Genomic DNA, 12,754 nt, shown 5'->3' on the forward strand with positions numbered 1-12,754 from the left:
GCGTATTTGCACAAGGACAGGCCGCGTGGTCCTGGCACAGGTGCTTCATCAGCTTTTGGGCACGGATGTGTTTCAAGAAAACCAAAGTATCTTTTGGGAGGGTCTTGCTTCCCCTGGAAGACCTCTGTATTTACTCTGTTTGCTATGCACAAAGGTCACAGCGTGGTCTAAGGGAAAAGGATCTAAATTATCTGCCAGGGCAATCCTTTACCAATGATGGACTCTGCAGCCTTTTATAAGACATATCAACCTCTCTGTGGGAACTCCTGGTCACCTTCTGGTTCATTCCCTACTAGGTACTGCAGCAAGCACCGTGAGTCATCATCATGATAATGACCGTGTGGCACCAAAGTACATAGCGATAGATTATTATGATTATTATTATTATTCCCAAAGATGTTAGAATGTCTGTTAATCTCTCCTATGTCTCTCCTACATTTAACATAAACATACATAAAAATGTAATTTTTTTGTACAGTTTCACACTTCAAACATTGCATATTTTCAGCAATAACTGTTCCAGATATCAGTCATTTTTGCATGCAGACAGGGTGGTAATTACATGACAGCATCCAAGTCTTCTGGGAAAAAATTTGCAGGAGGTTTGGTTTAGTTATAGAGGAGGAACAGGATGATTTATTTGCTGCTGAAACTAATGTGATTTGCTGGAGAAAAAAAAAAAAAATCAATGTAGGTTCATAAGAAGATGACCAAACTGACCCAAGGCAGTGAAAGCAGTCATATGTGTGAAATATTTTTGAAGGACAAATTAAGATTTAAGGCTCAAAGTGTCCTTTTAGCGCTTGTTGAGTGTTTTGTACCTACTGTATCACTAAGCGTTCGAGGTGTAATCGCCCTGATCAATGGAGCCAAGGCACTGGGCAGTGCATCACTCAGATATTCTGCAACAGAGCGGGTCAATAGATAGCACTGAGCAGGGTTATATATAACACATAACAGAAAACACACTTGCAAAAGTCATTCCAGATGTGAAAAAAAAGTAAAATGCTAATCTGTACACAGAAGTGGGTTGTTTTTTTTTTTTTTCCTCCTTCTTGTTTTGAGTAACACTCTAAGAACTGATATGCTTCCAGTGGAAAAATATGTCACCGGGTTGTTTCCAGCCAGTGCTAATCAGCGGGTTTGACATACATTTGATGTCGAGAGCCAGGGCTGCGGCTGGTGCCCGGGCTGGGCAGCCGCCAGCGGTTCTGCCTGAGCTGCAGCAGCTGAGGAGGTCGGTGCTGGGTGGACATCGTCCCCCAAGAGGGTTTCACAGGAAGGACAGGGTGAGATGCAGAGCACATTCAAATGACGAGCAGCTGACTCATCCTCAGAGATGCAGGTGTTTTCAGAAACAAGCCCTGCTTGCAAAAGTCTGGTTTGACCATTTCTGCTCCTGCTTCGTTCAGGAGCGCAGCCCGTGCTGAGCAGGGCAGAGCTGGGGCTGTGGGACTGGGACATCTCCCATGGGCTCTGCCTGCACACCTAGGTGGGTGAGGAGCACAAATTGGTCCTACCTGCCTTCCCTTGTCCTGATAGCTCCTAAGGCTGAGCACCTGTGTGTCTGGTGAGGACTAGAGCTAAGACTAGCCCCACTGTGGGCTCAAGCCAAGAAAAATGCCTCCAGGACACACAGCCTGAGCTTTTATACTCCCTACTCTACTTTTATACTTCATTTTCTGAGTGATGTCAGGATTTTGCATCGCCTGTATTGGGAATGCTTTGCTTGTTGGTGCAGAAAGATCGGGTCCTCTCTGCATCAAAGACACCTCAACCATAATAAATATGGACATCCTGTCACCTCTGCCCAGGAGGAACTTGGAATAAACGCCTCTACTTGAGCCTTTGTACCACATGCCTCTGCCTTTTAAGAGCCGGGCAAATACGTTCCCTTCTGGAAGACACATCAGCTCTTTAATACCATGCAGAATCAATGCAGAAGAGTTAAGGATAGAAAGCAAAGAGGGAACAGCCTGACGCAATGTCTGCAAACTCAGTGGCTTGATCAGACACTCCCAGGATTTGAGACCCATTTTGGAGCAGCCTTCTGCCATGCACGCAATCAGCTGTGCCTGCGAGAGGGGACTGAGAAAGCGAGGACACGGCCCAGCACTTCTACATTTGCAGATTCCCCTCAGAATCACCATCAGCACTCCCAGAGCATTTCAGAAAGCATCTTCCACGGTGCAACACAAAGACAAAGCAGACTCAGTGCTTCCCTCCAGTTCTCCTTGGTCTTGGTGAGGCACAAGTCTCCTTGCCCCCCCCCGTCTCCACCTCCTGCACCACCGCCCAGGTGACAACTTCAGTGGCTGTATCACCATCCTCAACAGGGCTGCAAAGCATCCCAGGGACCCCAGACCACTTCAGGCAGTGCTTTTTTTTGCAGTTTTTTGGTCTTTCCAGTTCAAAATTGCAGAAGACAGTGGAAGTTACCTTCCAAATTTATTTTCCAGTGTGCTTCCACACTGGGGTGTGTATGTGTGTGCAAAACAAGCACTGTATCTGATTACATGTCCCTTAAGTCATCTGTGTCCCCTTGAGTGCCCCATTTCAGTGTGAAATGAGAGTGTCTGGTGGTACACAAGCACACACGTGGCAGCCACGCGTCGAGATGATGGTCGTCTTCACAAAACCCTAGCTGGGGATAGCCGAGAGAGATGCTGTCTGTGCAGAGCAAGGACAAAACTGATTTTTAAAGGCGGAAAGAGCTCAAACCGTGTTCCCCTCTCTAGGACAGGCATCAAGTTTCAGCTTCAGATTTTGTGCTGACTTTCCAAGCTGCTCACCCGATGCAGCAGCTTTCCATCCCTGGCTTGTCCTGCATAAACCCAGTGTGAGAGCAGCAGGGTCAGCCACAGGCTGCTCCGCTATCTCCAAAGTACTTCCCGGTGCGAAATATTTCATCTCAGATGGAAAGGATGCCAACAGTGCTTACAGCACGTGTGGTACAGCTGTAGCTATGTTCGATCCCACGCGGTCAGGAAACCCAAACAAGGGTGGATTTATTTTGGTTGGGAGATCTAAACACAGAGCCTGAGCCTTGCGGGTTGGCAAGGCCAACAGCCGTTGTCAAAATGTTACGTGTTACACGTGGAAGCGTATGCACAAAGGATTTGTGTAGCCAAAATGGGAGTATCAACCTCTTTTTTGGTTTGCAGGTTTCTAGGAGATTTTTAGTGGACCCTTTTACAGTGAACGTAAGTAAAAAAGGTCAACTTGCCTCCTTTTATCTTCCCTCAAGGATTTTTCCCAAAGATCACTACACTAGGTCACACCACATCCCACCAGTGCAGATAGAGGGTGAAAAGTGCACTTTGCTACCCACTAGTGATCTTTTCTTGGGGGTGGGACGCAGCAACTGTTTAACACCACGTGAAAACATCCCACAGCAGCTCAGGACAAGAGCAGAAGGATGGTGTATCATCTGCTAGGAAAGGAGCCAGAGGGGGTTGTAAGCAAGAACATCATTAACTGCACTGGAAGCGAGATGGTCCCTGCTCCTCTGGTCTCCTTTGTGCTTTAAGGCTGGGCAAGTCCCACCCCACCCCATGGAGATGCACCCAGGGTATCTGGCACCATGCATGGGGCCACAGAGAAGTATAACACAAACACGAAGCAGGGACTCACTAGAAGGCAGAGGTACACCAAGTTCTTCTACTTATTTTGACAGACAGCCTACTGGAACCAGACATAGACAAGGGAAAAACCTTCAGTATCCCATCGACCTGCAAGTAGGTGGAGTGCAAAGGTGACTTGGAGCAGAGGGAGGCAGGATCAAACCCTACGTGTTTGTGATTCATCAACATGAAAGTGCTCCCAGAAGCTTGGAGCTGATCAAACATCTGGCTGGGGCATCTTCTCAGTATCAGGTCAGAGATAAAACCAGTCAAAGTTATTTTTGGTCCTTAATGGGATTCATCTCCAGAGCAGGAGACAGGGGCTCCAACTCATTATGCAGCCTTGGAAAATAATTTGTGGCTTTCCAGGAAAGGAGAAGTATTGAGATTTACAGGAGGGCTGGGGATTAAGTTGTTAAAAGTCTAGGAAAAGGAGAAATATCAGGGGAAGCTGTCAGCTGCAGTGGTCCCCGAGGCCATGCTGAGCAATCCACTGCTGGCTTAGGGAACCGTATGGCCTGGGAGAGGCTGGGACAAACTGGGATTTGAAGCAGGAGGAGGCTTGCAAGCAATTCAACCGCAGCTTAACCTTGTCCGACCTTGCTGCCTGCCGGGCTGCTGTGCTCTGCTTGCACTGGGGCTGCAGGGCAATCCCCTCCTCCAGCTGCGGGAAGGAGCAAGCCAGCAAAGATGACTGGAGATTTGGCATTGCCGAGTGACCTTGGGATCCAGCTGTGCACCCAAGCACACCACATCCTGCGATGAAGCATGGGTCCCTGGGGTGCCACTGTCACCTGCTCTTACGGCTCACCCCACAGCACTGCCTCCCCCCAGCTCCCCAAGAGATGGGGCATTTGTGGGATGGCTCCCAGCTAGATGGGAGATTTTGGGTGCAGCTCAGAGGCACAGGAATACTGATGGCTTCAAACCTAGAGTGTTTTGAATGAAAGACACCCAGGGTCCCTAAGAGCTGAACATGAGTATGGCCCCATGCCTGAGAGCAGCCTTTTTCTTGTCCCAGCGATCCAGCCTGCTTGCACGTAGTTCACGAGAAGTGAGTCACACCATGACTGCATCTTCAAGGGACTAAGCCCTGACCCCAAATTTGGCTGGTTGTGGATCAACACTCTCTTTTTATACCTTCCCTGTGTGTCTCATGCCTCTCACAATGCATGACCCTTCCTTCTCCTTCACAGTCGTACTAGATTGGGACTTGAGACTTCAATCACTCCCCAGCCCCTTTTGAATTCTCCCTAATACAGCTTTTTCTCCCTCATCCATACCATGAGGTTTTACCTTGCCTTTGCTGTCTGTTAAGCTGCATTCAAACCTTCTGCTGTTATTCACACAGGAAGCAACAGTTGCAACAAAGGGCATATGTATGACTGTAATTACCCGTGATATGTGGGACTAGACTCCGTGACTTGGGAAGTCTTTCCCAGTCTTATGTCCCTACTAACAACATGCAACGCACTAACCAAAGCTCTTGACTTGGCTGAACAATTTGACACAATCTCAGCAGAAGATGCTCTCTGCGCCAAGTGACACTGCATTGCCGTACAGCCCTGAGTGACCCAGTGCTGTGACCACAGGTATCACCAAATATTGACTTGCATTTTTAATGCAATAACCAGTTCAGACACATGGCAACGCGACCACCAGAAACTATCTACCAGGAGAAATGGGTACCTTGCCCCAAAGGGTTGCGAGTGGCTCACTAGTCTCTCTCTGCTCAAATAATGGCAGAGCGCTCATATTTTTTCTAGCCTGGGTGTTTAAAACAAAAATTCACCTAAGAACGAAATGTTTATCTTACATGTGCGTGAATCCACATGCTATGCCCCACTGGCACACTTAACCCCACCGTGGAAACTGATTTGGATGGGGCAGTGCGAAAGATGACCATTGCAACTCCTTCAGCCTGTTTGGTCCTCAGAGAGACACAGCTGACCTTAGCAGCAGCATGAGGTGGTGCTGAGCTGAAGACCCTTCAAAATATCCCTTCCCATTACAACAAGCAATATGTCCTTAGCTCCCCACAGCTTCTGTCATAGCTCCCCTCGCTCAGCATCACAGCAGGGCTGTGAAAACCACCCCACGAGCAGCTCTCCCTCCTGGGGCACGTGGCACGTCCCCTCCTGACGCCGGTACTTAAAACTGCCTTAAAAATATTAATATTTGGAAGAGGACAAGCTACCGGTAACTTGTGCCAGGAAGGTCAAGACAAGCAGCTCTGAGCCACCAAGCTGAGCCGGTGCACCATTGACCGGCCAGGGTTAGCATCGCGGGTTCAAGTAGTGTGCAGGCAGCTACGCAGGCAGCAGCCCTCCTGCCGGGCCCTCTGCCATCGCCGCAAGGAGAAAGGGGATCAGTCTGATAGTTTTAGCTCCATCGAGATCTCTCTGGTGCCTGGCAGGCAATTCTAGGCAGGGAAAATGGCACAGACAACCATGCCAGTGACGGCCCTCTCTGTGCACAGACCGGGGATGCTCATCAGACCCCGGAGGCCAGCGTAGAGGGAGACAAGTTCGAGACACCCCGATATCCAGCTGCCGCTGGGCAGAGCTGGGATTCAGCCTCTCTCCATACCTGAGGCACCGGGAAAGCCCAGTTCAGCCGTGCCCATGAAGTGCGGCACGCAGGCACAGGCACCACACCCCCTTCCCGGCGGAAAGGGCGAGCGGTGCTGGGGTTTTTGTTCAGGGCAATGTTTTAAAAACCCGAATCAAACCAACAAGCTGGGAGTTCAGCTTTCCCTGTGACCTGGCTTGCCTTGGAGAGGGGATTTGCTAGCTCACTCCCGCATCTATGTGTGTTGTATTGCTAAACCGCTGCCAGGGCTATTATTAGAAACAATTGTCTCTCCTGGAAATTTTATATAGAGGCTTGAAACAACTTTTCTCATGCCCTCCCCAGTTGCAAGTGGGCTAACAATGTGGTTGAGAAATCCTCCTTACATGGAGCATGTCTGCAAGGCATGCAGATACACCCAGGCAGGCACAGTTTGGAAATAGAGCTATTTATTTGTCTTTTGTAGCCCTGGATCTGTAGGAACTTTTCTACTCCTGATTTAGGAAGACGTGCATAGGGGAAAGGAAAAACAGGCCAGGGGCTTTACCCTTTGCGAAGCCCCCAGCTCTGCATTAAACTTGCTGCAGCCATTTGGAAAGGGAAGGAGCAGTCCATCTTAGCAGTCAGTGGGGACAGGCATCCAGATTGCTGGGGGGGTGGGGGTGGGGGGGGAAGAAATCACAGCACCAGCTTCTTTCCCCCACACCCTCTCCTTCCCTCTAGTGCAAAAAAAACCCAGCCGCCGAGCTCCTCTCCCTTACTCGCCCACCAAATTCAGGATTTGGGGGTTGGTTTGGGTTTTTTTTGGAAAGGATAGAGAAAGCAGATGCTGCCCACATTTCTCTCTGTTTGAAATAAATGGAGGGAGGGGGGCGTGGAGCAACCCGCACACTGCGGCTGGGCTTTCCCCGCGGGGCCGGGGCTAGAAGGGGAGTCCCGGCCCGCCTCGCCTCCCCTCCCCTCCGCAGACAAAGACCCCGTTACCTTCTCCCGCTCCCTCGGCGGCTCCGGCGGCCCCTCAGCTCCGAGCCCGGGACGAGAGCATCCCCGCTGCACCAGCGTCGGCAGGCCGCGGCTCTACCGCACCGCATCCATCGCCCGCCTCTCCGCCGTGGGATGCGCGGAGCCGGCGCGGCCCTTCCCTCCGCTCCCCTCTGCTCCCGGCGGGCTCCCCGGGCGGTCCTAGGGCGGTCCCATGCTCCGTGCCGGGATGCTGTAACCCTCCTTTTCCCCTTCTTCTTCCCTTTCCCCGCCTGCCGGCCCCCGGCGCCTGGCTCCTGCGCGGCCGCCGCGCTGCGAGGCTGGAGCCGGGGAGGGAGGAGGAGGAGGAGGAGGAGGAGGAGGAGGAGGAGGGGGAAGAAGGAGGAGGAAGGAGGGAGGAGGGCAGCGAGCAGCGAGCAGCAGTTGGCGCTGGGTCATGTGAAACAGATGAACCCGGCTCGGGCCTGCCAACATCTGGGCTTCCCCTCGCCTCTGGGAGGAGGATGAAGGGATGGAAGGACGGAGGGAGGAAGGGTGCGAGGGTGCGGGCACTCATCGCCCCCGACCCACGCGTGCACACCTTGAAATGATAATGGAGAGGGGCGAGAGCAGCGGGGATGCTCGCTCGGAGTGCTCACGCAGCCCCCGCAGGGAGGAAGAGGAGCGCAGCGAGGGCCCGGGGCACCCGTGGGGCTGGGAGGCATCCCCGGATTCCACCCCTTCACCCAGCTGGGAGAAGTGTGCGACTTGTGATGGTGTAAAAGCGCACCCACCAGCAGAGGATAAATAAAGCAGACTGCACTAGCTGTAGCCCTGGTGCAAGGGTATTACTAATAAATAATTAGATCGGTCAAGAAGGACAATGTGTGTGAGCCTCCAAAAAGTGCTGATTTTTTGGCTTAAGTAAGCACAGTGTGAAGCACCCACAGTGCAACGCCTGCAGATAGAGCTCTGACTTACTGCCGCTGCTTTGCCTCCCCATCAGCATGTTCTTTCTGGGACTGGGCTCATTCCCACCAGATAAAACCCTGAGGTTGCCGTTGTGCCATGCTCCGGCACTGGCTGGCCAGGAAGAGGTCTGCTTTGGGAGGGGAGGTGTGGAGACGAGCCCTTTCCCTCATTTGTTTTCAGCTGGCATTTATGCCACCGCGAGGATGCTCATGGCGAGGATGGAGCTGGGGCTTACATGGGATACAGGAAATTTCCTCTTTACCCTGTAGGAAGATGACAAGGTCGCTCTTATAGAATCATAGAATCACAGACTGGTTTGGGTTGGAAGGGACCTTAAAGCCCATCTAGTTCCAACCCCCTGCCCCATGCCATGGGCAGGGACACCCTCCACTAGACCAGGTTGCCCAAAGCCCCATCCAACCTGGCCTTGAACACTTCCAGGGATGGGGCCTCCACAGCTTCTCTGGGCAACCTGCGCCAGTATCTCACCACCCTCACAGGGAAGAATTTCTTCCTAACATCTAATCTAAATCGACCCTCCTTCAGCTTAAGGCCATTCCCCCTTGTCCTGTCACTACACTCCCTCATAAACAGTCCCCCACCAGCTTTCCTGTAGGCCCCTTTAGGTACTGGAAGGCCACACTAAGGTCTCCCCGGAGCCTTCTCTTCTCCAGGCTGAACAACCCCAACTCTCTCAGCCTGTCCTCACAGGAGAGGTGGTCCAGCCCTCTTCCAACATGGTGGTGGTGAACAAGCTGGATGTCTGGTTTTAGCTGGGAGTTTTTCTGGGTTTGACCTGCTTTCAGACTGAAAGCCAAGACCATGCCAGCATGGAGACGCCATGAGACTTGATGTCCTCTCCTCTGCAACGGGCTTGAGGGGCCAATGGGCTACAAAGTGCTTTTGGATGCAACAGGCAAAAACTAGAGCAGGAGCACAGTTCCCTCCCCTGTTTATAAGGGCACAGACATTATAAAAATGGAGCTGTGTATGCAGCCACAAGCAGGCTCACCCATCCAGCTTGCTCCACCCAAAGGGGAGGCTTTGATTAAGGAGATAAATATAGAGGCAGCTCTGGCCTCTGAGGGATAAGAGCAAGTGCCTGAGGTGGCCCAGCTCTGCTCTGGAGATGATCCCAGGTCAGGACACAGTGGCGAGAGGCAGCAAAGGTACCCATCTCTGCTCCAGGAAAAGCAGAGGGACCACAGCTATATTGCAAGGGTAAAGATTGGGGTTTTCTGGGTGCATCTAATCCCACCTAGATCCGGCTGCTGCAGTACCCCTGAGGGACAAACCACCAAACCACAAACTTCAAAACTTCCTGGAATTTTAAACTCATAGTTTCAGAGAGGGGTAAAACTTCAAGTTGCCTCCTAAATTCTGTTTTGCTCTTTTCCTTCAACAGAGGTCATAACATATCTCAAGCAGGTTCCGCCATCTTCAGTGCCGGTGGCAAAGAAGAGTATATAAGCCTGAACCCCAGCAGCATTTCAGCCCTGCTCCTGAATCCTGCTCAGAACTAGCAATGAAAAATCACCTTCCCAGGCTGACTTTTACTAAAACAGGAGGTGAAGCTGCTTCAAAGGTGCATTCACCATGCAGCTGCCTGCTTGTGCTTGTTGCTTTATAAGAATATGTCAAGGCAACGGACTTTGCCCTTGGGGTAGGATGATCCTTCAACTAGCAAAGCCTCAAGGCAACTTCTCCACCCATCGCTGTATGGCACATTTTGTCCTCCAAGGTAACTCATCCTCTCCTGGCAGGATCTGCCTCCAAACCCAGAGCAGAGCCAGGGTGTGGTGCAGCATTATTCAACTGGTGATAAAAGAGCTCACCTGGTGGGCTAAAGAAGCAGCAACAGAGATTGGAAGCCTCTAATTGGAAAGTAATTTGTTTCATGCATAGAAGCAAAAACTGGTAGGTAAAGATCACTCTGCCCAGAATTGCAATTTTCAGCTTTCAGTGCAGGTGTGGGGAGTGTCATTAGACTTAGCTTGAAATTACAGGCTCCCTGCAATGGTCCAGTCTCTTTGGCTTTAGCCCGGATAAACAGGCATGGCTTTTGGACTAGCCTGGAGGCAGCAAGAAAGCATCATCTTTCTCATGCCCCATGTTACGGTGAAGTTGTCTACCAGAGGTGCCCAAAGAGCATCCCATCACTGTGTGATCCTAATGGTGCCCTCCAACGTCTTTGGGGCATCAGTTTATGTCACAGGGAAGGACCTGAATTGCAGACTGATTGACTGACAGGTGTCACGTCACAGAAACAGTCTGGGGTAGCAATGGATGGGGAGCCCTCTCGTTTCCCAGGTGTGATGGCTCAGCATCTCTGCAGCCTTTGAGCCCCACCACACAGAAGGAGAGGCTGGATCATCATGCCTGTGAAACCACAAGGTGCATCCTCCTCAGATCCCTTTCCTACCCATCTAGGACTACATGCACAACACTCCCCCAAAAGGAAGTTAAATATGATTTGGTACAAAGGCTTAAAATTTCCTGCAATGGTGAGAGATATTCCTGCTACGTTTCCTTAATCCTCTAATTCACAATGCAACATTTGTAATAAAAATAAATTACTGGTCTGAGTGAAGATAACACCCTCTACGTACCTGAGGGAGCTAACAAAGAATTTACAGATGGGGACTGTTTCTTATAACATGGAAAGACAGTGGAGCATTGTCCCTGCCAAGAGTTGACTATGAAAGCTCAACCAGAAAGAGTTGTTTTCCCTCAGAACTGGACAAGGGATTTCCTCCAGATCTTCTCACTGGTTCCTTGCACACCTCCTAACTAGGAAATCCCTGGCCAGATCTGGGCTGATTCACTGATAGCAGGGTGGTACCCTGAGATACAAGGGCAGCAGGGTGGAACAGGTCTGTGGGGGGTATAGACCAACATTTGCAGACTATTTGGGGTCTGTAAGTAGAGATGAACAGAAGCTCTCAGAGTGGCTGCAGACCTCAACAATAAGAAAATCTATCTGGGGTGGAAGAGTGGGAAAAATCTGCAAGGGGAAGATCATGCTTTTGGGATCCATATCCTTCCTTCCAGTCTTGCCCATTTCAGGTAAATCAGTGAGCTGGGGCAGCAGAGGATGTCAAAGGGCTTCCTGGATAAAGAGCAACTGTTGTCTGCAGTTATGTGGCATCGCTTGCAAAGCACTGCAGCTGCAGTTAACCGATCCCTGCAGCACTCCCGTGATGTCGAGGAGAGCTGCCAGCCTCCTTTCACAGATGGACAAGCACACATGAGTGCAGAATGGCACTCAGGGCTGTTCGGTGTGTGGGAAATCGAGATAATAAACTGGGGTCACCACCCTGTGGGATAGGTGTACACTGCTGGGCATGCAGCCTGGTGTGTCCGTGTGGGACAGCTTCAGGTGGTTGCTTAGATGCTGGTAGCCATGAGGCCACCAAGGCTGGGACCACTAGCCCAAGGAGGACACCAAAGCCTGATAAAACATTGTAATGCACGCAGGGCTCGCTGCTGGCTCAACAAAACAGCTGCTGAAGCTCCCACCAGCTCAACTAAAGCCTGCAGAAGGATGTCTGCATTGCAATGGAGAGGCAACACCTTGTGCCGCCCAGAGTTTACTCTCTGCTTCTTCTTCTCCCAGACATACACACAGTAATTCAGATTTCTTCAACAGCATCCTTTCAGGAAAAAAAAGCATTCACCTCATCCACATGCCTCTTTAAATTTCCTAGTTATAATTCAGCAGTGGTAGCAAGGGTTCTTTTCTTCAAGGAGCTTCTGTAATTTCACAAGGTCTCTGGAGTTGTCAATATCCAAACAGTACGGCCCAGTAACAAACATTTAGTCTGGAGGCAGCAGAGCTGCTGTCATTGCGATGATTAGAAGCAGGCGATAGCTGCGTTTCTTCCAAGCTGGTTCATATCATGGCAAGTCCCAAAAAGAGAACAGTAACCCAAATATTTAACTTTGACATACACAGAGGGAAGCCTCCAGCCACCAGATGCCTCTCTGCCAAAATAACAACATGCTGATTCCTTTTTATTGGTTCCTGATAACAAAGCAAGGAAGAAACACCATGGCCTTGTGATGGAGAACTATTGTTGACAATTCATTTCCACTCTCGTTAGCAAATATTAAAGTATCAAAATACTTTACAGGGAACGTGGTGATAGGACTGTGGGTGCCATCAAAATGTGTGAGCTGTTACATGAACCTTTCTAGTATTTTCAGAAAAGCTTAATGAATATTGTCTATCCCAGAACTGCATTAATTAGCACCAGCGGGTTGGAGGAGATGTCATGTCATGAAGCAATATTCACACTTACACAACAATTTGCATCCATAAGTGGTGCAGTGCTTTACAGAAGTCAAAGTCATTCCCCCATATGGTATATCTGAAACCCATGGTAGGTGAAGGAAATGCTTCCAAAGAATAGTTAGGATTTATTGAAGGTATTTAACTGCCTACCTCCCTGTGGGAGGTGTTTAAGGGCTTAAATCCCATTGATCGCACAACTCTTAACTCAAAATACTTGAGTGGCAGTAAAGGATTAAAAAGCCTCAAAACTTAAAAAGCAACATGGACCTAAGTAACTTGGAAACTGAAATCCATTTTCAAAGATGATATAATCACTTAAGCACATGAATCTCAC

General features: G+C 50.2%; 1 protein-coding gene across 6 annotated transcripts in view; it reads right to left on the reverse strand.

The window, feature by feature from the left end:
• The window catches only part of FRMD4A (FERM domain containing 4A), a 382,867-nt gene that overhangs the window by 148,240 nt on the left and 221,873 nt on the right, over positions 1-12,754 (reverse strand). Inside the window, exon 1 of one of the 6 annotated variants that reach the window (XM_054813274.1) lies at positions 7,179-7,321. The exons of the other annotated variants lie outside the window; for them this stretch is intronic. The gene's annotated coding sequence lies outside the window, so the exon portion shown is untranslated. Of the gene's footprint in view, positions 1-7,178; positions 7,322-12,754 lie in introns of those variants that run through there. 6 annotated transcript variants of the gene reach the window in all.

The sequence above is a fragment of the Grus americana genome, chromosome 1 (assembly GCF_028858705.1).
Source record: "Grus americana isolate bGruAme1 chromosome 1, bGruAme1.mat, whole genome shotgun sequence".
Taxonomy (NCBI): domain Eukaryota; kingdom Metazoa; phylum Chordata; class Aves; order Gruiformes; family Gruidae; genus Grus; species Grus americana.